The following is a 27,762-nucleotide window of genomic DNA, read 5'->3' on the forward strand; positions in this document are numbered from 1 at the left end:
TCACACACATATTTTTATAAAAATTTTCAAGGAAGTAAACTTGGCCCATCCCCAAAACCTCCAAGCAGAGGCCACACCTAAAGCTCCCACCCAGCCATGAGCACCCCAAGGGGTGCCCCACTCCCCACCCCATTTTAAAGACACATCTGGGGGCAGCCATTCTGACAACGGTGTCTGGGGCCCAATTGCAGCACCTGCTCAGTCAGGGCTCAGTTCAGGCCCCACCACTGGGCAGCGCTCCCCACAGCAACCCCTGCTATCCCCATTTTACAGAAGAGGAACCTGAAGGTCAGAAAGATGAATGCACTGAGGGTCTGAACCATTGCCACTTGGTTTCCCAAGCACTGTAACAAGAGCCTGCACACTGTGCTGTGGGAGATCAGGACTGACTTTTAGAGAAGTACAGATCATGGTGCAGGCAGAACAGTATTTGAGCTGCATCTTGAAGGACTCAGAGAATCCCAAGCAGGCAAGGCAGAAGGGGTGGGAACACCACGTGCAAAGCACCTGAGTATATGCAAAGGAGAGGCTAAACCTGCATATAATTGTGCCTACAAGTCTCCCCCTGAATATCTCTTTGTTGCTCAGATGTGGCCTCTCTCTCTAACTGAGCCACCTCGACAGGTGAACTCACTGCCTTCCCCCCTTCGTGGGACCTGACTCCCAGGGGTGGAAATCTCGGCAATGCAGGGTATGATTCCTGGGCATGAATCTGGACCCGGCATCGTGGGATTGAGAACATCTTCTTGACCAAAAGGGGGATGTGAGATGAAATGAAGTGAAACTTCAGTGGCTGAGAGATTTCAAATGGAGTCGAGAGGTCACTCTGGTGGACATTCTTACACACTATATAGATAACTCTCTTTAGGTTTTAATGTATTGGAATAGCTAGAAGTAAATACCTGAAACTATCAAACTCCAACCCAGTAGCCTTGACTCTTGAAGACAATTGTATAACAATGTAGCTTTACAAGGGGTGACAGTGGGTTTGTAAAAACCTTGTGGATCCCACTCCCTTTATCCAGTATGTGGATGGATGAGTAGAAGAATGGGGACAAAAATGAAATGAAAAATACGGTGGGATGGGGGGGATGATTTGGGTGTTCTTTTTTACTTTTATTTTTTATTCTTATTCTCATACTTTCTGGTGTAATGAAAATGTTAAAAAATAGATTGGGGTGATGAATGCAAAACTATATGATGGTACTGTGAACAGTTGATTGTACATCATGGATGATTATATGGTATGTGAATATATTTCAATAAAACTGAGTTTAATTTAAAAAAAAAAAAGCATCTGAGTATAAAAGAGCACAATCAGGGAGCACAAGTCTTGTTTCAGTTCTAGAATCTAAGAAGTTTCAGGTTGGTAGTGGGAATTGCAGCTATGAATGGAGGCAGGGGCAAGAGTATAAAGAGCTTTGAATGACAGCCTAAAAAGTGGAACTTCTCCTGGAGGCAATGGGGAGCCATTGAAGGTTGTTAAGCAGGGGAGAGAGCATCTAAATATCATGGCTTGTCCAAGTGAGCCATGTTTTCAGTGCCCTGGGGATAGAGGAGATGAGCATGGGCTGGGCCAAGAAGGTTCCTGGAGGCAGTGCATTCAGACAGAAAGGAAGATCCAGCAAGGCCAACACCCCAATGAAGGTAGAGTGTTGACGGGGGTAGACAGTTGTCAGATTAAGCCATGGACGGCGGACATGAAACTGGAACATTTTTAACTTGGCCCAGGTTGTGCCTGCACCCACCTCAGCTCAGGGAACATAAAAAGAAACAACTAAGAAAGTGTCACTTTTATTAAACAATCAATTCTGGTCTCTCTCAGGCTCACTAGCTCTGACTTCCCCACTATATTCAGATGGTCCAGAATTTCCTTCTGCTCAGGCATTCCCCCTCCCCGCTCAGAAAAGTGAGCATGTTTCCTGGGCATCCTTGGACTTGGCCAACCCCACTCAACTTCCTGTCTGACCCCAGGGCTCATTTTCTAGTTGGTGTTGGGGACTCCAAGTGGCACAGCCCCCTCTTCTCCTGGATCCGATCCCACAAAGAACCCAACCCTGAACTTGCTGTTATTCTCCTATTGATAAAAAGAAACCCTAAATTCTTCTCTTTGGCTGGGTTTTTCACCACGACTGGTTTCCATTAACTTTTCAAGTAGAAAATAAATTCTTCCCAGTGGAAAGTTGCCACTTATTTTGCAGAGAGTCATTGTTCATTTAATATTTTTTATGCTGGTTCTGCTGGGGCTCTGGCCAGGGCCTGGAGGGAGTGTGATTTAGAAACTTTTCTGGCAGACATTGTTGGAGGAGATGGTGTCCAGTTGCCTCTTGTTAAACCTTCAGATTTGAGGAGACCTGGGAAACTTCAGCGATCTTCTCTCCTCTGCCCAGCCCAGTCTGCAGCTTGGGCCCTGCTCTCAGCCTTTTCCTACCAGTCTAAATCCTAGTTCCCATGGTGGGGAAGCTTCTCAGAGCCTCCTCTTCCTCCTAGCCTGTCCTCATCCTGGGGTGGAAAAGGGAAAAAAAAGAGAAAATTAAACCAAGAAAAAGAGTCCAGCTGATAAAACACCAAGCCATGTTGCCCTGTGGTGCCAATGTGGGACCCCAGTGGGAACGATTCTCCCTCAAAGGGGCCAACTCTGGAGGGGCTGAGACCATGAGGGGCTGGGCTTGCAGGTCAGCTCCAGGGGACTGAGCATTACATAAAGATACAGGCCACTGATTGGCTATCGCAGGCCTTGGTCACAGTGATTGGCTCAAGGCATATGACCTAAGTTGATCAAATCAGAGCAAAATTCAGGACTTTTGTTTAATAATTAGGGGAAAGGAAACCCAATGTTTCTTTCTCTTCCCTTACCCCGTTACATCATGAACATCTGGATCAAACTGCACCTGAAGGCCGCCTTATCGTTGGCCTTTCATGTATGTGAGCCAGTAAATTCTCTTCCTCGTTTAAGCCAGTTGGAGTGGTGTTTCCTCTTATGTGCGATAAGAATTATCCTGCATGATACACAGAACTTTTCTTTGTCCCGTTGTACAACCTGCTTCAGCTTTAGGGTCTCTGCACTTGTGTTCCCTTTTCAATAGCACCTCCTCAGAGAGGCCTATTGAAAACCCACTCCCCACTTCCCAGGCACTGTCTATTCTGTCACTCTGTTTTATCTCTTCCTAGCATTTCTCACCATCTGAAATGATCCTTACCTCTGTGTTTACTTGTTTATTATACATCTCTCTCCTCTAAAATATAAGTTCCAGGAGATCAAGGATCTCGCCTGTCCTTTTCACAGCTGTATCTTTAGCCCTTCTATAGAGCGTGACACATAGTCAGCTATTAATATTTGCTTAATGGCTGTATGAGAGGGTGAATAAATAATCAGTAATTGTAGGCAGGAGGTACACAGAAACAGGAGAGACTAGACAAGACAATCCCTGAATTCCATAAGCCTCTACTGTCACCATCGTCTGACATACCCACTTCTCAGGGATTCCAGGGAGGGGCGCCTGGGGCTTGGCTTTCATCAGCTCTCCAGGCAGACGTTTCTCCCACTTCACATCCCACTGGCGGACGGCGCTCTGGGGTCTTGCCCCTTTCCTGGGCACACATCCATGTCTCCCCTTGGATCCCCAAACCTATCTTGAGGTTCTGTTATGTCGCCTTTAGGAAAACAAGGCTATCGCTCTCCAGCTAACCACTTGGTTTTACTTACATTGAGGGGAGTGTGAGAGCTGAACGTAAAAGCAGAATTGCTCAGGATAATCAAGACAGTTTTAAAGACTGTAGATTAAAAGGGGAGGAAAGGTGAAAGGAGAGGACCTTTGAGGAAAGAACAAAGACGTTTTCAGGGGATGTCCATGGCATTTTCCTGTACCGTGCCACCTTTCACCTGGGCTACGACAGCAGCGTCCTGCCTGGCCTGTCCACTTCACCAGTGGGTTCCCCACACAGAGTGACCATTTTGAAATACAAACCTGATCATCTCCTTTCTGCCTAAAACCTTCAGGGGCTCCCATTGCTCTCAAAATAAAGTTCAAACTTTCCAAATAGCCTGGAGACCCTTTATGATGTGGCTTCTTGGCCTCTTTTCTCACGCTCCCCACCTTCCACTCTACTCTCAGCAAGTGGAGCCTCTGCCATTTCTCAGCTCCCAGCTCCTCCCTGAGCCAGACTCTCCCTGGCCGCTGGGCCTTTGCACAACCATGGACCACCCACTCAACTGGCTACTTTCCCCTCTGTAGCTTTCATCATCCTCACCACTCCCCAGAGAGGAAGTAATCTACACCCTAATTTTAGAGATGAGGAAACCGAGGCTTGGAGCAGGGAAGTCCTGCAGAGCCACCTAGCTTTGTAAGCAGAAGAGCCGGGTTTTGAAAGCAGGCCTGTCTGAAGCCTGTGCCTTTCTAACAGGCCGCTCCTGCCGGAGCTGGCAGTCACCATGCAAATGCTGTGGAGGAGGAGTCCTGATGAACCTTTCTAGGACAGCGAGTGTCTTAGTGGGAGTTAATGTGTCACCTAGCAGGACCCTGAGGGAATGGCCTATGGCCAGGGTAGTTATGCTGGTGTGAAGGAATCAAGAAAGATCTAGAACAGAGGTCCTCAAACCTTTTGGTCTCCAGACCCCTTTACACTCTTCGAACATTATCAAGGATCCCAAAGAGCTTCTGTCAATGTAGGTGTGCTGGTTTGGATATATTATGTCCCCCAAAAGCCATGTTCTTTAATGCAATCTTGTGAAAGCAGACATTAAATTTTTGATTGTTTCCATGGAGATGTGACTTGCCCAACTGTGGGTGATACTTTTGATTAGATTATTTCCATGGAGACATGGACCTCGCCCATTCACGATGGGTCTTATTTAAGTCACTGGAGTCCTATAAGAGCAGCTGACAGGGACATTTTGAAGAGAAGCTAAGAGCTGACACTGACGCTGACACTGGGAGATTCTTGGAGACGTTTGAAAATGCTAGCCCAGAGTTCACTCGGCAGAAGCTAAGAGAGACAAGCCCAGAGACATTTTGGAGAAAACCATTTCGAAACCAGAACCCAGGAGCAAAGGCCAGCGGATGCCAGCCACATGCCTTCCCAGCTAACAGAGGTTTTCCAGATGCCATCGGTCATTCTTCAGTAAAGATTTCCTCTTATTGATGCCTTAGTTTGGACACTTTCATGGCCTTAGAACTGTAAATTTGTAACTTAATAAATCCCCTTTATAAAAGCCAATCTATTTCTGGTATTTTGCGTAATGGCAGCACTGACAAACCGGAACAGAAGGTTACACCAGTCAACATTTTCTACATTCAAAATTAAAACTGGAGAATGCTGAAAACCTAAGAACACATAGAACTTATCCCATCAGCCATTAAGAGTGGTGACATCATCACACATAACAAAGCCTTGGGAAAATTTCACCATTCACACCGAGAGAATGAAAGGCGAAAAGGCAAGTAACCTCCTAATATGGTTATGAAAATTGTTTTGAACTTGTGGACTGCCTGAAAGGGTCCAGCAGACCCCCAAACATTCCCAGATTGCACTCTGAGAACTGCTGCTTTATTCTGGAATTAAGGCAGGATTTCTAGTGGGGCGGGTAGAGAGGATGGGAAAAGGGGAAGCAAGGTCCTCCCAGTGGGGTGGAGCTGCAGAAAGGCTGATGGGGTGCAGGGAGGAGATGGGCCCGAGAGACCAAGCATGCCACCTGCCCTGTGTCCCCTACAACCTAGCAGTCAGGACCACAGCTGCCCAACTCTCAGCAGCTCCCGGGGACTGTGCATCCTGGGTCAGCAGAAGACTCCACGTTACTCCTGAATTTGAAGCATGAAGGAGCAGTGGTTTGAAAGCAACTTTGCTGCCTGCCACGCCAGGGGAGACAGCACCTTGCCCAGTGAAACTCCTGCAGACTCGACCTAAATGCAGCCAGCTTTTAATAAGGCTTATTTGAAAACAAAAACAAATCAACTTATTTCCAGCGTGAGATGAATTGTTCGGACTTAATCCCCAGTGGTCAGTCGGCGCTTGGCAATTATGCCAGCTGTCCCAGTCCCCAGGGACGGCCTTAGTGAAGGTTACGTCCCCTTTTTTAATGCTGAGAGGCAGAAATCCCGTAATGCATTCAGAGCAGTGAAAACTTAATCCCAAATACCATTTTTACTTATATGTGAAAAGTTAACCCCAGCGGAGATTCAATTCAACAAACAGTGTCTCCGAATTGAGGTCATCCATTTACTTAATTGTAACATTGCTGCATCTCGCTTGAACAGCTGCCCGATGCCCAGATCAGGACTCTGGGATGGGTTTTATTCATCAGATCTTCCAGTCCCCCTCCCAGTAAGTGGGGCCAGGATGGAGGGGCAACTGGCAATGTGCTCCCACTGATGCTGAGCAGAAATTCCAGAACACCTGAGGCCTTCAGGCATTTAGGGGCCAGCGGGGGTCACAGGCACAGGGGCATCGGCTCAACATGCCCCTTTGGGAACCCCAGGGCTTGAGAGGAGCTTTGGTGCAGAGGGGATCTTGAGGCGGGGGGGCTGTCGAGCCTGAAGGGAGGCCTCTGGACCATAGAGCACCTGTATTAGTTAGGGTTCTCTAGAGAAACAGAATCAACAAGAGATATCTATAAATATAAGATTTATAAAAGTGTCTCACGCAACTGTGGGGGTGCACAAGTCCAAATTCCATAGGGCAGGCTGCAGACTGGCAACTCCAATGAATGTGTTCAATGAACTCCTCAGGAAACGCTTCGCTGGTCAGCTGAAGAAGAAGTGAAGGTCCTCTACCTGTCTCGGCTTAAAAGTCTTCAACTGATTGGATTAAATCCAGCTGATTGCATTCTCTCATTGTGGAAGACACAACCTTCATTGATGTAATTAGTCACAGCTGCAGCCAATTGACTGATGATTTAATAAACCAGCCTTCTGGTTTATTAACCAGCCATAAATATCCTTGCAGTAATGGTTAGGCCAGTGCTTGCTTGACCAGACACCTAGGTACCATCACCTGGCCAAGTTGACACATGAACCTAACTATCACAGCATCCAAAGAAAAAGGGTAGACAAAAATGATCTCCCTTACCCTCTGTGGTAAGGGAGAGCTGGAAGTTGGGTGCCTCATCTCAGGCTGGCAGTGGTGTGCGGGGCTGGAGACCCTCCTCTGAGCATTCTTCTTGGGTCCTTCAGCAGCGGGGACCATGCCATGAAGACAGGCTAACTTGGAAGGGCCTACAGGGCCGTGGCCTTTGAAAGGTTGGATGCTAGGGCAACAACCTCCTGTCCCGACCCTGAGCCCAGGCAGGGCCTGTCCCCAGCTGCCTGGCCCTTTGATACAATGCCACCTGTTAGACCTAGGTGTCTCCACTCCTGATGACATTTCTATGGCTTTATCAATTCATGCTGAGTCTCTAAACCACCACCAACGACAGGTGAGGACACTTCCCAAGGAGAAAAGAAAGATATGAGACAAGAATTCAGAGAACCTGCCCAGCAGCACCTTCAAAGTCTCATCTCATTTGAAGATGGGAAACCAAGAAAGCCATGGTGGCCCTCCTACGATTGATTAATAATGAATGATACCAGAATCAGCATAACCGAGTGCCTATGATAAGCCTGACCCTGTGCCTTATGGCCTTATCTCATTTAATCCTTGGAACAACCCCATTTTATAGAGGAAGAAAGTGGGGTGCATGGCAGTGACCTTCGTTGCCTGGGTCACACAGCTACTGAGGGGTAGAGCTGGGCTTTGAATCCAAATGGTCCTTCTGGAATGAACTATGCCACTCTGCCACCTCCTCCCATGAGTGGGGTCTCATGAGGGGTTACCCAGGTTTGGGACATACCCTGGGCACCCAGGGAGCTGGACTGAGAACCATGGCCAGCAGTAGCCCAAGAGCACGAGAGTGGCGTGAAAAGCAGGCTTCCTGGGGGCTAAAAAATAGGCCAGGCTTCCAACAGTTTCTCTCTGGCTCCTGCATTCCTCTTGCTATAGCCACAGCAAACTCTGGAAGGGGATTACCAGGAAATACAGGAAGAAAGGGGCAGCCATCAAAAGTAAGGCTAAGGGGGAGGTGGCAGCTACAAGGCCAGGAGGTGGGTACCCTGGCCCGCAGGGAGAGCTGATGTGACAGAACAGAATGGGTAGGAAACCGCTTCCTGCCTGAGGGTTCTTTAGCCTCCTGTCATGTCACTGCTCCCATCCCGCACCCCATTACATTGTGAACCCCTTGGTGACAAGCACCCTGTCTCCTCTCAACATGCGGCTGATGGTCCATCAATCCAGTGGCCTCTCTAATCCAAACTGCAGCAGCCACACATCGCCAGCCAGCCGTGGGCTTTTCGGTTTCCCCAAGGGAAAGAGCTCACTCTGCCCTTCGAGTCCAGGACAAGCTCTGCATTTTAATTCTGGATTTAATTCCATGTGGGTTGAGCCAGGAGCCTTCCAGAGACAGATTAGCAGCCCTGACATTCAGCTGCTAATCTTTGGAAAAAGCCACCTAATCCTGCACTCACCAAACCCAGCCCTCATGGGGGTCTCCTGTGGCCCAGGTAGGGCTTGCAGAGAGTGAGCCTTCTGGGCCGGGCTGCCACCTTCTCAGGGAGACTCCACCCACCCAGGAGCAGGGCTCAGCCACGCAAAGGGAGGGAGCCAGAAAGGAAGAGCTCTGCGAGGACACGGGGTCTAATGCCAATGGCCGGGGCTGCCTGGGACGGGAGGTGTTTCCTCCTCCGGGCCTGGCTCTGCACCAGCCAAAGCCAGGGGAGCAAAAGGGATTCGGAGGGATCTGGGCTCAAGATGGGAAAAGACATCTTAGCATGAGAACCCACTTAGCAAGAGAAGGCCCCATTTGGCATGAACGCCTGACTGTCAATGGGTGTCTCCGACTGAACCCAGAGCAGGGGCAAAACCAGGTGGGACCGAGTGCCTGGTCCCTGGGTAAGGCTGGAGGCAGGGGGTCAGCTGATGTACAAGATCTGTCATCTGGACTGTTTACATTAATACATAAACATTTTTTAAAAGAATGTGACCTTTATTCTCTAAATGTAGCACAAATCATTCAGCAAACCCTTCTAACAATTAGTAAATAATTTGTGGGGTGACTTTTTCCTTGGATCGGGCTGCCACTGGCTGGGAGGCCCCTGTCTGGGCCTTGGTGTGCTTCCAGTGCCCTCCATTAGAGTGACAGTCACTGGGTCGCTGGCCCCTGGGGCTCTGTTGCAGCCGGGGGTGGCCTGTCCCCCAAGCGAGGCTGGGAACACACACAATTACATGCCAGCACTTCCTCAGGGTCTGGCTGCGGACTGTCTCTGCTACAGTGGCCGCCTGTCCTGCCACCTGCTGGGTCCCAAGCAAGCGGAAGGACTGCAGACCTCGGCCAAGGCTGGAGAGCTTCTGGAGTGGGTCTGGTTTTAACGGAACCCAAGTGGAGGGAGAGCAGGGGCAGGAATAGGAACCTATTGGGTTAAGATTCCAGCTTCCATCATAGGCTGTTACCCCAAAGCAAGGAGGGCATTTACAGCGGGTGCTTCACCTGCCAGAGGATGCACCAACCCTCCCCTTTCACCCTTCGGGGCTCAGCTCTCAAGGAAGGGCTGGGGGCCGGGGGCTCAGACACTCTTGGCGTGTGTTGGGCTGTTGCAGCTGGCAGCAGGCTCCTGCTTCCTAAGCCTAGAAACTGGGTAGTGGAGACTGGAGGAAAACAAAGGGCAAGTGTGCGGGTCACCGAAATGCAACATGCCCACAGGCCCGCTGCCTCCTCGCCGCCCCGGACTTGGCCTGGGAGGCGCGTTCTGCCGAGGGTGGGGCGTGCCTTTCCCAGCTTAAGCATCTGGGTCACGGCTTTGCTATGTGTTTGTTTCAGGGCAGGCTGACTTAAGCAGTGACTAAGCTTGGAAGTCATAAATCGGGTAATAAACCTGTCAGCAAGGCTGTCAGCCCTGGCTGGGATGCAGACCCGGGGTGTCTTCTGCAGCCCACTTAGGGCTCTCTGAGCTCCTCTGAGTGCCCCAGGCAGCACCCCAAACCCCTGGCTGAAATGCACTGACATCCACATGGCTCCCCAGGTACTTCCTGATGCCAGTGGCATCTGGCTTCACCTTGGATTGAAGAACAGGGCCGAGCCCAGCCAGGAAGAGGGGCCAAGCCCTTTTGAGTCTATGGGCAAGAAATGCTGGGATTTGATGGCGGAGATGGGGGTGGGGGTGGGGCTGTCTTCCTAACTCGGTTCATTGCAGCACCTTCTGCTTCCTGTAGCTCGTTTTCACACAGTGGCGGTGGCTCCTGGAGACTGGAGAGCCTGGTCCCAGCTCAGCTCAGCCTTGTGACTTGGGCAGGAGGCATCACCTCTCTAAGCCTCAACTTCTTCCAGCTATAAAATGGGGGTGATCATGTATACCACCCGCCTTGCCTGCCCCACAGGCATTTGGCAAGGCTCAGGTAGAATACATATCCAGAGGATCTGAAAAAGTGCAAAGGGCCACACGCAAATGAGGAATAACAAGTTTCTGAGTTTAATCCAGCAGCCTTTCATCAAGCGCCAGCTTTGTGCCAGGCAAGGTGCTGGGCATCAGGGGTGCAGAGAGAAATGAGAAAGACACAGTTCCTGCCCACTGTGGGCTCAGCACTCTGCTTGGAGGAGACACAAATATATACTGATAGTAACACCAACAACGTGAATAATAGCTTCACTCATTGAGGGCTCACTATGGCCCAGGCCTGGAATAGGGACTTCACATACGTAATCCTTGATACAATACGGACATGGCTATTTCCATTTTTGCAGAGGAGGAAACTGAGGCTCAGTGGTACGAAGTCATCTGCCCAAGGTCACTATCTAAGAAGTGGCAGGTCATCTGATTTCCAAATCTCTCCTCTCCAGGCATTCACCATCTTCTCCACCGTCCAGTGCACATGATATATACCCTGTCCCCTTTTACATCTCCAGCAGCAGAACTGAATGGCTTCATGCTTTATTGTAGCAAAGCATGATATGAAACATGATGTAAATGAGGTGTGTGTGTAAAAGTGTCTTCTTTGCTGTTGCTTGGTTGTGGTCACATCACGCCATCAGCCCTGGGAGGTAAGCCCTCTGAGATCGTTCTCCCCAGCTCTGCCCCCAGCCAGCTCTATGAACCTGGACAAGTCACCAGTCTCTCTGCTCGCCAGTTCACTCACCTATAAAATGAAGGATTTGGATGAGGTGGTTACCTGAAGGGTTTTGCCAGCTCTAAATGCCTGCGATACTGGCCATCTCTAGATGTGCATCTCTCACTTGAACAAGGGGGGAGAAACCCACAGTGTTAGTCCCAGCTCAGCTTCAAACTGGCTGGGTGACTTTGGAAAAGTCCATCAACCTATTCCGACTTCAATTTCTCCATCTGTGAACAGGAAACAGTATGTATTACTCTCCCCACTTCACAGGCTTCTAAGAAGGATCCAATAAGACAGAGGCCATGAAAAGCATTTGGAAATCGCTATAACAATTACAACTACTGCTAACTCTTCTTGAGCGGGGTATGGGAGGTGGGGGTGGGTGGGTAAGGGAGGCTGCAGATGTGGCTGGAGGAAGGGGTGAGCTGGCCGGCAGAGCTCTGTGTCCCTCTATAAAGCTTGGCTGCGAGGAGGCTCAACTTCCCCTCTGTCAAACCTCAGGACACTGATTGAAAGCTGTTACTATTATATGATTAGTTGTTTCAATTATCCTAATATCTGATAATCATTGCATGCTTACTCTGCCCTGGGCTCTCAGCCAAACCTTATGTGTTGCTGCACAATCCAAGGCCAAATAAACCCTGGTAATTGAAACATTCTTTTTTAGTCAAAATAGGTTTATGGGAGGTGTCAAGGCTAAGAATGTGAGTTTTATGGTCAGAGGAAGAGAGCTTACATCCACTCTAAGCTATTATTAGCCAACATGGCCTTGAGCATCCTAACTTTTTAAGCCTCAGCTTACCCATCTGATAAATGAGGGTAACACTACTGATCTCAAAGGGATGCTGTGAGCATTTGATCGGGATGTGCTCAGGTCAGGCCTCCATAAGTGGGAGCTCCGAACTGTGTGCAGACACAGGCTGACTGCCCACAGGTGGGGCGAGCAGAGACAGGCGAGGGGCCGAGGGGGCAGCCGGGAGCAGCCCACACCCTGAACCGCACTGCCCTGGCTTGGGAAACACAGGGTGATGGGCAGGAGGGACCAGTCTCCAAACCCCCAGGGAGCCCTGCAGAGGACCTAGTCTTTCTCCTAGGTCCTTCCCCCTCTCTTCTTTCCTAACTCTTGGATCCCAAGGATGGACTTATGACTCCACTACAGCCTGCCTCAGCTATGGTCAATCAGGCTGCCCTGCCCTGGGGAGGGAAGGGGGCGCAGCTGCTGATGATAAAACAAGCAAACAAAACACAGAGCCTGTCTGAGGGAAGAACCTGCATTGGGAAGGTTCTGTGAGCATAAATTTCCCTCTCTGAGGCCATGGCTGCTGCAGGTTAAAATACTCCAAACACCCTGTGAGACTGTCACGGGCAAAGGGAGGGAGAAAAAGGGTCATAAAGGAAAAAAAAAAAACAATCCCAGACCAAGAGGAGTCAAGGGAGATGGGATCAGCCTTCTGTGCTTGGCCAGCAGGGGCCAGTGGCTTCCTCCAGGAGGGCACCCCAGTCTGGGCTCCACAGCAAAATGCCTGCAGGGCCTGTTAAAACCCAGATTCCTGCCCCCCACCCCCAGCCCCTCAGATGCTGATTCAGTACTTCTGATGTTGGGCCTGGGGATATGCATTTAACAAGTTTGCAGGGTTGTTCCGAGAAGGAAGTTGGGACAGAAAAGTAGAGTTACTGAAACACACTAATCCTTGGTTTTGAAAAATGAGCTCACTTTGTGCTTTTCTTGCCCCTAATTACTTTGTTCTTCTCTCTTCTGCCCAGTAGAGTGGAAGCCATAGAGATCAGAGAGGGAACTGAGTGTCCCCAAGGACACCTCCCCCACCCATAGCTCCTGGCAGGACTTGAAGTTCAAGGAGGAAGCATCTGTTACAGCTCATCTACATACAATGAGCCTATAAATCAGTCAGGACAGATCTCCTTTCTTCCCACACTGCCCTCCCTCTGTGCTCTGGGACACTGTCTCCTGGCCCCAGGATGGCCTGAGCTCACCTCTTGGGCAACCTTTGGCCTGTCCTGCCAGGAGTTTACCTGGTTCTGGAAGCTCCTTGTCTGTCCTCCTGCTCAAGCTGGACCCCTCTCCTTTCTGTTGGTGCCAAGAGATGGTACCCAGGGGTGCTACCCAGAGGTGGGGGCCCCAGCAGGTCCCTGTCCAACCTCCCATTTATTTAAAAACAAACGAGCCCAAGCCAGGCCTCCTTCACCTGTTGTGGAACCTTGGACGCCTTCCCTCACCGAGCTGATCTTCTCTGCGAAACGGGAAGAGTATACCTACTTTGAAGTGTTTCCATGGAGAGAAAATGAGAAGTTGCTGCATTCTGAAGCACATGGCTTCTGGAAAGCCTTCGCCAAGACTTCCCCCTTCCTCTTGCCCTGGGTCCTGCATTATCTCCTCCTTGATGGCTTCCAGTGCTCCAAGGGGAGGCTACCCTCAGCCTTCCCGATGGGCCAACCTCCTGTCTCACGGGAAGCTTCTCTCACTTCTTAGAGGACTCAGGGCCCAGCAGAAGATGGCTATTTTAAACCTGTTATAATTAGAGGATTGTGGTGATTAGGAGAAAACTCACTTCCTCTAGATTTTGGTTTCCAGGAATGTGGAGAGATCTCCCAGAATGCCTTAAATTTGATTTTTAACAGATGTCTGGGTCAGACAGCATTTAGTCAATCAACAAACACTTGGTGGGCCCCTACTGAGCACTAGACTTGGGGAATACAGAAATAAGTCCTTTCCTCAAGGGGCTCTCCAGGATGAGAGAGACACATCTTCACAGCCATGCAACTAAGTGCTGCAGGTGATTCCATGAATGTCTTCATTGGGTGCCATCGGGGCCTAAAGGTGGGTGGGTGGGGGATCAGGACCAGCTTCCTGGATGAGAGGCCCTCATTTTAAGAACCGGAGAATGAGTTTGAAGTTTGCCAAGCAGAGGAAGCAGTGAAAGTAATGGCAAGATTGAGACCTGTGTATCGTTATGCTTTTTAAGCTTCCGGACAATTCTAATGTGCAGCCAGGATTAAGAACCATGAGGTATTGCTGGGACAGAGCAGAGATAAGCCCTTGTCCTAAGGGGCTCTCCAAGCCCAGCGGGACCTACTCATATCCACTCAATAATCTACCTGGGTCTGCCAGTTATTGGGGTGTGAACCAGAGAGGTGGGGAGGAAGGCCGCTAGCTGGAGAGGTGGAAGGGGGCAGATCCGGAAGGACTTGTGGAAGTCCTGCCATGGGGAGGTGGGGACACAGGGACACGCATGATCAGATTCATCACTCACACAGCATGGACTAGAGGGCAGGGGAGACTGGGAGCCTTGAGGCTTAAGTGCTGCAGCAGGGACAGCCCTGATCTGGAAAGTCATTTTGTTCAGCCTCATGGTTCCATTTCACCTGTTCCAGAATAAGCATCCATGTAAGGAGTATGGTTCAGTTAATATTTTTTGAAAGCTGTTACTTTCTAGTATTTCATGAGAACCTTAAAGAACCTCCCCTCATCCATACACACACACACACACACATCTACAAGCACCTGCACACACCTGCACACACAAAGCCACTACCAAGGCTGCTGTGGAGCCCCAGAAGCCAGCCCATCCTTCCTTTGGTGGTTGTTCCATGTTGCACCACCCCCCCCAGGACCTTTCTAGGCAGCTCAACAGGTACCGTCACATTCATTTCCAGAGTCATTTCTCTTTGGTGCCATGAGCCACCTTGAAAGCAAGCATTTTCCATCTTCCCAAATCACTGGAAATTATAGGAAAACTAATATTCAAGCTTCCTTTTCCTAAAGAAATTGAAATCTTTGACCACTTTCTTCTTTGTTTTGACAGCATCTAACTCAATTGTCCTTAACCTTGAAAGTGTATAAGAATCACTATGGTGTTTGTTAAAATGCCAATTCCCAGGTCTGGCCTTCAGTTATCCTAGTTCCAAAAGTATGGGGTGAAGCCCAGGAATCTGCATTTTTAAGGTGGTCTGAGGTCACACTTTGAGAAAACTGAAGTGTGGCATCACCATTATTCACTGGACTGAGCCAATGGAGTCATTTCCCCTGTTTGTTTTCTCCTTTTCTTATTTGACCTCAGCTGGTGATTGCATCATTGAAGGCGTCAGATGAGCTGGAGAGGATGTTTCCTAACTGCATCGTATTATAACTGCCAGAATCTTGGCCTCCATGTATAGGGAGCAGGAAGGGGTGTGGGGGATGACGTTGGCTGCCTACCCAACAGCCATCCCTTTCCCTGATAGACTCCTCCACTTTCTTTCTTGTAAAATAGAACCCCAATTCTGTTCAGGGCAGGCTGAGCCCCAGCCCTAGGAGCTCCAGGAAGGAATCTTTATCAGTCTAAACAAGGGGTTTCCAACCTTGGCTTAGCATATAGGAATTGTCTGGAAAGATTTGAAAGACACCTACCTGAGATCAATTGAATGATACTACTGAGATTCTAACTGAGATCAATTAAATCAGTGCTCTAGGGCTGAGACCTGTGTATGTTATGCTTTTTAAGCTTCTGGGCAATTCTAATCTAGACAGGATTAAGAAGCCAACCAATCATAGTAATAATTCCATTCCCCTTGCCAGAGATCGTTTTAAGAACAATCATATGGCATGATTATGGCCAATGAGACATAAAAGGAAGTTTGCTCCATATTCTTCAAATGGGGCACAAGAAAAAGATGTGTCTTCTGACCTTTGGATATTGTTGAATGAGATTGATGGTTGCAGCTATGGCAGTCGTCTCGTGACCATGAGGGACAAGTTTGCAAAAGCTAATGTGAGTTCAGGGGCTGGCACTGAACTCTATCAACTTGAGTTCAAATATATACTCCATCACTGACTAAGCCTCAGTTTGCATATCTGTGCTTTGGGGATTATTTTGTCTATTTCCTAGGAATGCTGGATTTAATGAGATAATCCATATAAGGCATCTAACAGCATGTTGGTGCCTATAGGTGTTAATATTCTGTATTAATTCAGACTTTAGCATCATATGTTTGGATTTACTAGAACTTATTAATTTTTCAATAGAGTCAATTCAGTATGTAAAACTTAAGGCCTGTCTGTGTATTATGGTAAGTCAGGAAAAGGGCTTTGTCAGGCTCCATCTCAAATCCTGTTTCAAGCCTCGTGGTCTGCATGGCTCCTACAGGGAATGGAGTGTGGCTTTTTATATTCTCTAACAAAGCAGCAATGAGCTGAAATGTCTCTGTTGTACAGTTACTCATGCACAGCACAGACATGCAAGTTATCACAAGCTGCTCTTGGGACTGCAACCTCGACAACAGCTCAGAGGTGCAGGGTGCCAGTTTCCTAACACATTAGTCATCAGGCTAAAGACATACCACAAAGAATACTGTCTCTCCATGTGTCCCTAGGGTGTCTATCACCCTGGAACTCGGGAGTGCGTGGAGCAGCAGACTGTCAAATTTCAAAAAAGACTCACAAAGGTGGGAGGAAAAGTGGCCTCCTGTGCTCTGGGGCTCTTCCTGGTGAGATGTGGCTGATTGAGGACAAGTCAAGAGGTAAGTCTGCCTCTTCTGGAATGTCCTAGTCCCAGGGGTGAGCCAGAGTCACAAGTTCAAGAGGTTCCTGGGCCTAACCCCTCAACAGCAGAAGCAGTTTCTTTCCCCAGCCTGTGCAGCTCGCTGTATCCGCAGGCTGTATCCAAGCAGGGAAAGATGTCTGCCTGGTCTCCCTGAGATTCCAGCCTTTAATGTGGCCTTGCCAACAGCCATATGCTTGCCATACTGTTAAACATGTTAGCTCTGTGGTGTAGGATTCTAGGAGGCAAATCCTCCCGTGTCTCACTTTAATCACACCTAACTGAATTTGTTGCAATGACAATGTGTTCTTCAAACTAATTTATTTTTTCCTTAAAATGAAGGTGAGGATTGGTGGCGAACAAGAGAATAGGGTGGGTGAGCAGGGTCAAGCTGACCCCACACAGGCAGGGATCTTGGCAGGGTGGAGAGGGAGTAAGACTCAGCCCTTGTGCTCTTCCCCATCCCTTCTTGCTTCCAAACACTGGATTAGGTGCCCACAGGCTATACCTACTCTCGAGCCCTCTGATCTTGTTTGCTCCACCCTTGAGACTTTTTCAGAGGCTTTTGTCAGATCCTAACACCAAAGCTAATCCGGGAGAGAGTGAGCCTGGGTGAAACCAAAAGTTGCCACCATTTGATTCTCTTTTCTATATCTCCCATGGTCTTGCTTTCACACAATTTCTGCTGGTGCCTTTTTAAAAGAATTAATATATGATACTTAAATGTACAAAAAAGCATAAAGCATAATGCAATTAACATCTGCATGTCCACCACCCGGCTTAAGAAACAAAGCATTTACAAATAGAGTTGAAGCCGATCAGCCGCCCTCTCCCTTCTCTCCAAAATAACCTGAATTGGGTGTCCATCATATGTATCTATTGGGAGTAAATTTGACTACAAATAACCATTGCTTAAGTGAGATGGAAGTTTACTGACTCTTGTAAAAAGAGGTCTGGGGGAAAGTTGCTCAGGGCTGCTGCAGGAGCTCCGTGGTACTCATTGCCCAGCCGTCCCGTGTGCCACGGTGTTCGGCACCACTTCTGCCTCGGGTACGTGATGCCGGTCAAGCTCCAGCCACCCCCGCTACTGTCAAGCCAGCAGGGAGGGAAGAGGGAAAGGGCATGTAACACTCCCCTTTCCTCCAACTGGCCAGAACTCACTCATGAGGCCCCACCCAGCTGCAAGAAAATCTGGGAGATGTAGTTCTTGATTCCAGCCGGCTGTGCGCACAGATAAAACCCAGGAGGAAAGGGAGAGTGAAATCGGGAGACACCTAGTGGTCTCCGCCACATCATCGTCTTAACCAGAATGCAGCCCTAGGACCTTAAATTGTTGAAGATGCCACCTTTGCAAAAATGAACTTTTCTCTATATTATGCTTCCATTAAAAGTGTGCAAATAATAAAACAACGGATTTTCACAAGTGGATCAAGATATAAGAAAGTTACCAAACACCCCAGCAAGCCCCCCCCCCACCTCATGCCAAAAAAGAATTTAATTATAAAATAAAACCCCAGACAGTTTAGTGGCTGCCTGGTTCCAGCTTGGTTTATGAGAATTTAGTTTGCATCACTCTTTAGTCTTACAGGAACATATTCCCAATTTCTCTTTGGTGAGTTTTTCTCCTGATGAATGAACGGAAACCAAAGCTGAAGTTCCTATAAGAAAAATCCTGACGGATAGGAAGCATTTACTGTGCTCCGATCACGTGTCAGCTACTGTCCGGCATGAAGATGCGCTGCGCCCCCTGCCATCCTCGGTCCCGGATCCGCCACCAACTGGTGGTGCCTGAAGTGCCCTGAGCCTGAAGTCACGGGAACCGGCTCTGCCTCAGGTTTCTCATCTGCAAAATAAGGGCAAAAAGTGTTGCCAACGTGCTTTGTAAATCTAAAGCTCATGCTGAAGACGTTGCTTCATTCTCCTTGGGAGACCAGGATCCTGACGAGGTTCTACTGGCTCAATTATCCCCCGCTGGTTCCACTTCTGATTTGCTCTTGGATCCTAGGAGCTGCGAAGACGGGAGTCCCGGCCGCCTCCTCGTCCGCACCCACCCCCACCCCCACCCCCTTATCACGGAGCTGTTGCCGAGCGAGCACTGAAGAAGGATTTGATTGACAGAGTCGACGGCTTGCTTTTCTCCTTTGTCCACTGGGTCTGAATCGTGACCCTCTTTGCCTCCCGTTGCTGCAGCCCTCCTCTGGATTTCTGGAACATTCTGGTCTGTCTGCATGCTTTACTTTTTTGCTGCCTTCCTCCTTTCCTTTCTTACTCTTTTCATACTGTGCCAGTCCATATATATTTAGCTCTTTTAATCTTGCTTCATAAATCATTCCTGTAAGTCAAGTCCCAGAAAATGTTTCCCCTGAACTCCCTCCAAACTGTATCTAAACTACTTACCTTTTGGTAAATGCATCATGTCCAGTTCAGTCTGTCAGCTCAGCTTTCATTACCAGGCAAAAGAAGATAAATAAACTGCCAGGGAGAGAAAAAGGCAGGACACTGTCACTCTCAGTGTGCAGCACTTTGTGCCCTTTTTCTCTAAAGAGGCTGAAACAGCATTGAAAGTCCCCGGACGTCATTTACTTCGGAGCATTGTCACCTGGTGGGTCAGGGTTTGGGCTTTGGCATCTGAGTGCCAGGGTTCAATTCCCAGCTTTATCACTTATTTGCTGTGGGATCTTGGCCAAGTTACTTAACTTCTCTGTGCCTCAACACCCTTAGCTGCAAATGGGAGTGATAAGCATGTACGTCACAAGGCAGTTATGAGAATTAAATGAGATAACGCATGTAAAGTTCTAGGCATAGTGCCTAGTACTCGGTGAGTGCTCAGCAAATGTTAGTTGTGGTGGTTTCTCCTGCAGCTTCTCCAGTATCCATCCTCTCTTTCATCATTATTAACAGACCCCTGTTTTATTCCGGGCACCAATATGTCCCAATTTAAAAAATGATAATAATAATGGGCACATTTTCTGGCTTCCCTGCAGCCAGGAGTTCTTGCTGATGAGACATCAGCTGGTGTCATGAGTAGTGCTCCCAGGAAAGTTTTTAAGGGAGCTGACTGAATTGGTATGTGTCTGCTGTCCTTTCCTTCCTCTTTTTCTTGTTTAGAATGTGAATGTGATGTCTGGAGCTACAGCAGCCATTTTTTGACCATGAGCCAAATTTGAGGATGGAATGGAAAGATAAAAGGAGACTAGGTCTCTTCTCCCAGATGATGCTGTGGAGCTACCATACTAGCTCTGAACCACCTGCCTTTGTGCTTCTTGTTACAAAATAAGTAGTCTTTGTAATCTGCTTAAGGCCCTGTGTGTTGGGTCCCTATTACTAACAGCCATACACAATTTCTAACTATTACAAGCATTAGGCACCTTCTGATAAGGAGCATCTCCCCCAATGAGAGCTCGATGACAGCCTGATGTGGTTTTCAAACCATCCCACTGAGGCCAAGGGGTTCCATGGAGCCCCTTCTATTTCTGGAGAGCAGAGGTGGGGTGTGTGAGGCCATGCTGCCTCTCCCTATCCCATCTTTCTCCCAACTTTGATTTAACATATTGCAGAGGGAGAGGTGGCAAGGTTAGTTTATGTCTAAAGAACAGATTCCAGGACAAAAAGTAAAAGGTTTGGAAACCACTGCTCTTGTCCAACCCCCTCATTTTACACATGAGTGATCTAAGTCTCCAAAAAGTGAGGTTGCTTGCCCAGCAAGCTCAGCCAGGCAGAGCCAACAGGAGAACCCAAGTTTCCAGGGGCCCTGCCAAGTCTTGGAACTGCCGCACACACACAAAAAGGAGATCCAAAGAGTTTACAATTGCTGACTGAGCCCCAACCCATAACCACGGAGCCCTGATCAGCTGCCCGCTCTAGGGGGAGCTGGACAGGCCCCCTCCAGTTAAAACTAATGAGGGCTGGGAATGCCCTTTCAGGGCCCTGGGCAACCAACTTGCCCTCCTGCTGAGAGAAAATTGGAAGGGTTTCCTCTTCTCTCTACAGTAATTCATTAATTGTTTGTTTATTTTTTTCAAAGCTTGTGCACACCCATGCACACACACGAGATGTGTAGAGGAAAGGGGTGAATGGGTGGTGTGAAATCCTCAATACATGGGGTTCTTTGTCCCTGTTCTTCTGGTTCTCCTTTGCAAAATGCTAACCCAATCAATTGGTGATCAATGGCTGCTAAACTGCTGCTGTAAACACCCCCTCATTCAAGGTCATTTACAGAGAAGCCCAGTGTTCTATAGCAGGAAGTTTAACCTGGGAAGGGCAGCAGGGAAGGCATTTATCACAGAGACTTTAATAAGTGTGTAGAGGTCCTGTCCTTGGGGATTTGCCCTGTTTGGACACAGTCAACTCAGTAGAAAATAAACTGCCACTAGAGGGGAATAACCAGATGTAATGCCCAATTCAAAATACCTCATCCCAGGACTTTAACTGGCAACTCTTTTCCTCATCCCTCCATTCCATTCATTTATCCACCCACCCACCCATCTATCCACCCATCCATCACCCATCCATCCATCCAGCAAATATTTTGAGCCCCTCCTCAAGGTAGTTGGCACTGGTACAGGAGACAAGGATGTAGCAGAGAAGACAGGCAAGGTCCACGCTGGGAGTTTATTTGGGGTAAGTGGGGAGAAATCGAAAACAAACACATAACCGAGGAGACAAACAATGAGCCAGTGGCAGGGATGTCCGGGAAGCGGCCCAGAGGGGGCTGTGCAGCACCTCATCCAGGTGGTGGGAGGGACGCTGCAGGCCCCGCCCCAGGCCCCAGCCCTCAGCCTCTGATTTAGAGCTGTGATTGAGGGGGATTATCATGGAGTTTTCTTACAATCAGGTGCCAGGCCCAGTGTTAAGTGCTTTGCAGGGATTCTTCTGCTTAACTCTGCTTGGAAACATGGCTTTCTTCTCCACCCTCCACCCCCAGGTGTCCAGTGGGAAAGGGGGGACCCACAGGCTTACACAGGCCAGATATCGGGGTGAGCTTAGCAGACCTTCCATTTATAAGGACGGGCAAGGCCCAGGGCTGCTTGAGGACTCTTATATGTAAAGTGCAAAGGCTTCAGAATACATTGTAATCCAAAGAAAGAAATTGTCAGGATGCAACCTTTCAAAAATTCATTCAGGAACTATTTTAAGGCAGTGGAGGGGAACCAGAGCAGGCATTAGCATTGGAATTAGCAGACTGGAGTTCAAATCCTCCTTCTACTTCCACCGTCCCTGTGTCCTTTTGCAAGCCCTCGATGTTCTGAGGCTCAGCTTCCTAACATGTAGACTGAGGATAGTGTTATCCCTGCCGTGGGATTGTTGTGAGGATTTTTAAAAGTGAGGCTCAGCAGATGTCTGACACAGTGAAGGCTCCATAGATGATGGTTGAACCTGCCTTGGAGGCAGGAGGACACACCAAGAGATTGGGAAGGAGAGAGCAGCTTAGGCCAGAGACTGAGGGTCTACCTGGACTGGGTCAGTGGGATGAGAACATGGCTAGGAAAGGTGTTGGAGTGTGAAGATCAGTGGGACTATGCAACACCCAGATGGGAGTCAGGGGCAGCCATTCTTGAGGGCAAGGAGCTAGATGCAACTTGGGAGACTTGGTGGGTGGTGTGTCATTGATGAAGACTGGGACACCGAGGATGCTCAGCCTCAGGGGGGGCCAGTGGGCCAACCAGGTAGACAGCAGTGAGCATCTGAAAACAAGGACCACGGAAGCCATCCACTCAGTGTAGTCGTGGAAGCCATGGGTGGGAGGGCGATGAGCTCTTGTAGAAGACAGTGGCCATTTTTGACTGTCTAGTACAACTCACACACATGAGCACACGCATGCCTTCCAGGAACTGCCCCTCCTCTCTCCCATCACAGGCATGTGGCACAGTCACTGCACCCTGCCGCATCTACAAGGATAGACATCAGGCCTGGGCCAGCTAACCCCAGCACACAACACCCTTGGCTGCATGATTGTTCCACTGCTAAGTACATGAACCAACACAGGGTTCGCAGAGGCCTCCTTTGGGATTTTTTTTTTAATTTGGAGTAGGAGGAAAAGGGGCTTTGTCTTTTGAGTCCTGGAGTGAGAAAGTATTGGTAGCTGCCAGGTGCCATCTTCTGTGATACGCAGAGAAAGCTAATTTGTAGTAGGAGGGAATAAAGCCAAGCAGAGACAAGCAGAACTGAGGGAAAGAGAGGAAGGAGAATCTTGACACAATGCACACTGATTCCAGCCCCAGAAACCCCAAAGCTGCTCTGATTCCTACAGCACTTCCTTCGGTTCTTTGAGCTACTCCAGGTATGGGAGTCATCAGATTTCTTCATTGTTCAACTTGAATTGGTTTTGTGTCATTTGCAACCCAAAGAGTCTTGGTTAACTCAGTTCTCAAAGACAGAAAGATAACATAACTGTGACTTTTAGCCCTTTACTGTTCATAGATCCAATAAAGAAGCTGATGAACGCTATGGATATATGCATAAAATGTTGTCTGTAATCTCCGGGGGATCACGGGCCCACCAAGAAACCAAATACAAAAGTCCCAGAATAGGCAAACCCATAGAGACAGAAAGTAGCTTAATGCCTGTCCATGGCTGGGAGGGGGAAATGAGAGTGACTGCTAATGGACATGGGGCTTCTTTTGGGGGTGATGAAATGATCTGGAATTCAGTAGTGGTGATGCTTACACAGCATTGTGAATTGTACACTTTACAGGGGTGTATATGATGGTACGTGAATTCTATCTCAACAGAAATAAAAAGAGCGAGTGGGTGATGAGGGAATGGAAGCAGCAAGAATAAACCCTCTTTTGAGGAACTTAGCAGTAAGCTCAAAAGGAGAGATAGGCTCGCACCTGGAGGCAAGTAGCAGGAGGAAGGAAAGGTTCTTTTAGGATGAGAAACCCGAGAGAAGGTGGGTAGTGGGAGGCACTGTTAGTGAGAACATGGTCAAGCTTACGTCACAGGAAAAGCTTGATTGAGACGTCACCGTTGGCGATGTCACCTCTGGACATTCCGCACTGTGGCCAGTGGATCCCAGCTCAGCTGCTGCTGCCTGAATGACCCCCACCTGAGCCCACCTCAATGGTCACCTTCTCAAGGTTCAAAGTCTGGCAGGAAAGTCAGTTGGCTGCTTATGGGGGGTGGTGGTGGTGCCACCCCCGGTGGCCAGGGAGCAGAGAGAAGGCCTTCTGCCCCACCATGACTCCCCCAATAAGCTGGGGGCCCTGCCTTCCACCGTAACCAGCACCGTGGGAGAGTCTCACTCCCTGTCCCAAGTAGGAAGTAGGTTCACCTGCTAGATCTTCTTAAAGGATCCACTGCACCCAGGTAATTTACCAGGCGTGTTCCTTTGGAGATCTATTAGTTCAACACTCTTATTTCAGAAGCTCCAAAAAGCTGGTTAACTTTGGAGCTGGGACTAGAACTCAGTCCTCCCAGCTGCCCTACCAGTGATCTTTCTGCCCCACTGCCCTGTCCTCCAGCCTGAAACCGGCTTGCTCCAGCAAAGGGCTAAGATGAAGAGATGGGCATTGCCAAGGCAACTGACAGTCGCAGCTGCTCCAAGAAGACTGGTTGAAGGTACTGGGCTTTTATATTTTTCTCTGAATGGATGCATAGTAGCTCTATGTGATTTAATTTTTAGAGCTTTGTAAACATTACCTTCAGATCAATACATTTACAATTCAGAAAACTAACCCTTTGCCAGGTCTTGTATTCCCATATGTTATTTCTAAGAATATGATTGCCCCAGGGATAGGCCCCTGGGAGTTCTGTGTGAACACACAGGGGCTAGAAGGGTAGAATGGGGGGATGCATAGTGCCTGGAGTGAGGAGGGGAGAGGAAGCAGGAGAGAACCTGGGCAGACAAGGAGGGAGCTGGACCTTCCAGTGACTTCATTATTTTTCAGCAGGCTGGCGAGGCAGCACTGGTTCTTGGCTGGACAGGGCAATTAGCAGCTCCCCAAGCTCCTAATGAGTAGTTTTCTTATGGTTGAAGCTGCCTGTGGAGTTTCCCAAGGGAATTTATTCCTAGAAGCAAACTCCTCAGAAGTGGTTTCCCCTGGGTGTCCCCCCAAAAAATACGCCAGTCCTCACCCCAGTCCCTCCAACTGTGACCTTATTTGGAAAGAGGGGTCTTGCAGATGTAGTTATTAAGATGAAGTCCTTCTGGAGTAGGGTGAGCCCTTAATGCAATATGATTGGTGTCCTTAAAAGAAAAAGAGAAGAGACAGAGACACACCGAGGGAAGGTGGCCATGTGAAGAAGGGGACAGAGTTTGGAGGTATGCTGTCACAATCCAAGGAGCACTAAGGTTTGCTGATAACCACCAGAGACAAGGAAGAGGCAAGGAAGTCTCCCCTCCTAGGGCCTTCAGAGAGAGCATGGCCCCGCTGACACCTTGATTTTTTTTTTTTTATTAAATTCAGTTTTATTGAAATACATTCACACACCATACAATCATCCATGATATACAATCCACTGTCCACAGTATGATAACATAGTTATGCGTTCATCACCACAATCTATCTCTGAACATTTTCCTTACATCAGAAAGAACCAGAACAAGAATAAAAAATAAAAGTGAAAAAAGAACACCCAAATCATCCCCCTGTCCCACCCCATTTGTCCTTTAGTTTTTATCCCCATTTCTCCACTCATCCATGCACTAGATAAAGGGGGTGTGATCCACAAGGTCTTCACAATCACACTGTCACCCCTTGTAATCTACATTATTATATAATTGTCTTCAGGAGTCCAGACTGCTGGGTTGGAGTTTGGTAGTTTCAGGTATTTACTTCTAGCTATTCCAATACATTAAAGCCTAAGAGGTGTTATCTATATAGTGCATAAGAATGTCCACCAGAGTGACCTCTTGACTCCATTTGAAATCTCTCAGCCACTGAAACTATTTCGTCTCATTTTGCATCCCCCTTTTGGTCAAGAAGATACTCTCAGTCCCACGATGCCGGGTCCACATTCATCCCCGGGAGTCATACTCTGTGTTGCCAGGGAGATTTACACCCCTGGGAGTCGGGTCCCATGAAGGGAGGAGGGAAGTGAGTTCACCTGTCGAGATGGCTTAGTTAGAGAGAGAGAGGGCCACATCTGAGCAACAAAGAGGTACTCAGGGGGAGACTCTTAGGCACCATTACATACAACTTTAGACTCTCCTTTGTGGTAATGAGCTTCATAAGGGCAAGTCCCATGCTCGAGGGCTCAGCACATCAAACCGCCAGTCCCAATGTTTGTGACAACATCAACACCAGTCCAGGTGAGGATGTCCAACACATCCGCACCTTACCCCAGATCCTCAGGGCTGGGGAGTGGCACCTTGATTTTGGATCTCCAGAACTGTGAGGGAATACATCTGCTATCTTTAAGCCATCCAGTTTGTAGTACTTTGTTATGATAGCCCTAGGAAGTGAATGCACGGAGAATTCTGGGCAAGGAGCTCCAGCCTATGATTTGTGAGAGAAGACCAGTAGCTAGGGCAGCTCCGTCCTAACTCCAGCACTCATAATTCCCCCCGCCAGGGACACTTTGCCTTCTGGGGCAGCTCAGAGGTCCTGCTTTTCTAGCAAGCCTCTTCTGCGACCCTTTTCTGCAAAAGGTCCGCCATGCTTTGGACCTGACTTACCCGAGGATGGATGCCTCCCCAAAAGGCAGGGGTTTCTAGTTGTCCAGGGCAAAAGCTCTGCCGTACAGCCGAGCCCAAAGCAACCAGATTCTCTCCTGGAGAACTCCAATGCGAGATTTGCTGAAGGTCTGTTAGCAGGTAGGAGTAAGGGTAGTGCGAATAGAAGTGACAAGGAGCTGAGTCTCCGAGGCAAAGGAGCCCCAGAGCAGGACGCCTCTTCCTCGTAAGGGGGGGGGGCTGCTGGAATGGAGGGGAGCATTTCACAACGGTCCCTGTTCCTTGAAATAATCTGAGTTTTGTCTCTGTTTTCTGTGACCTAAAGAACCCTCATTCACATGCACAAACACAAGCACCCATTGCCAAGTGGACAATGGGACTTTTATCCGACTGACTCAAGCCTAAGGGAATCCACTTCTTCCTCACACTGAGAAGAAATTTGGGATCCAGCATAATTCAAAACATGTCTTGGGTTTCTCACTTTACTTTGCCTGTGAAACATGGACAGGGTTAAAATCTAGGAGGAACTGATTCTTCAATAAGGGGAAATATTCTCCGTGGAATACCTCTAAAGCCCCAAACTCCAGCCTTTAGTAGACATTAAAGAACCTTCTTTCCAACCTGGGAAAAATGGAAGATGGTGGGAGGCCCCATGGGCCAGTGGAAAGTGCTCACCTGAGGTACGTTACGGAGGTTCTTGGTCAGTATCCTGGTCCATGAACTTGAGTGTGGCTTGTAAAGGACAGTCTGGTTCTTGTGTCCTCTCTATCCCACCACCCACCTTCCATAAGCAGCTCTGGACATAGCCAATGGCTTCTACAGCACTGTCTTATGTCTCCAAACAAACAGCCTCTGCTGCCCAAAGTGCCCTCCCAAGCCTTGTCTGTGTGATAATCTCTATTCCAACCTTCAGTACTGTCTCAGCCAGGATTCTTTTAGTTGCAAGATATGGAAACTGACCATAGAAGGCTCTGGGATGATTCGCAGTTTCAAAAGAAGAGTTTATCTAGCATGTCTCAGTAAAAGTAGGGATAAGGGAAGATCATGAGTTTGGGGACTGTCATTCTAGAAGATGGTTCTCAATTTGCACCCTGCAGGGGACATGTGGTAATGTCTGGAGACGTTTTTGACTTTCACAACTTGGGGCAGGGGACTGCTACAGGTATCTAGTGGGGAGAGGCCAGGGATGCTGCTCACTACCCTACAATGCACAGGCAGCCCTGGCCACCGCAAAGAAGTAACAGCCCAGAATGTCAACGGGGCCAAGGTTGAGAGACCCTGCTTTAGAGGGCTGCCATCACCATGTCCAACCTCTGGGACTCTCCATTCCAAAGTCCAGCTTCTTGAGAAAGAGAACTTGATTGGTGCAGCTTAAGTACTTGTCTACCCCTTGTCTATCAGCTATGGCCAAAGAAACAGTCACCTAATAGAGACTTGGACATTGGGGATCCTTCTCTCTGTATTGGGGTATTCTCAGGG

The 27,762-nt window shown here is 48.7% G+C and overlaps 1 long non-coding RNA gene across 3 annotated transcripts; it reads right to left on the bottom strand.

The window, feature by feature from the left end:
- Window positions 1-1,745: 1,745 nt before the first annotated feature.
- LOC119510352 lies at window positions 1,746-26,533 on the bottom strand. Of its 3 annotated transcripts, none has more exons than XR_005211887.1 (4): window positions 26,287-26,533; window positions 19,065-19,139; window positions 18,362-18,510; window positions 1,746-2,502 (listed from the first exon to the last, which is right to left on the bottom strand). It is a non-coding gene; the product is annotated as an uncharacterized LOC119510352 (long non-coding RNA). The 3 variants fall into 3 exon arrangements; XR_005211888.1 differs by lacking the exon at window positions 1,746-2,502 and adding an exon at window positions 8,480-11,157; XR_005211886.1 differs by lacking the exon at window positions 1,746-2,502 and having other exon boundaries at window positions 16,725-18,510; window positions 26,287-26,526.
- Window positions 26,534-27,762: the final 1,229 nt, after the last annotated feature.

The sequence above is a fragment of the Choloepus didactylus genome, chromosome 15 (assembly GCF_015220235.1).
Source record: "Choloepus didactylus isolate mChoDid1 chromosome 15, mChoDid1.pri, whole genome shotgun sequence".
Taxonomy (NCBI): Eukaryota; Metazoa; Chordata; class Mammalia; order Pilosa; family Megalonychidae; genus Choloepus; species Choloepus didactylus.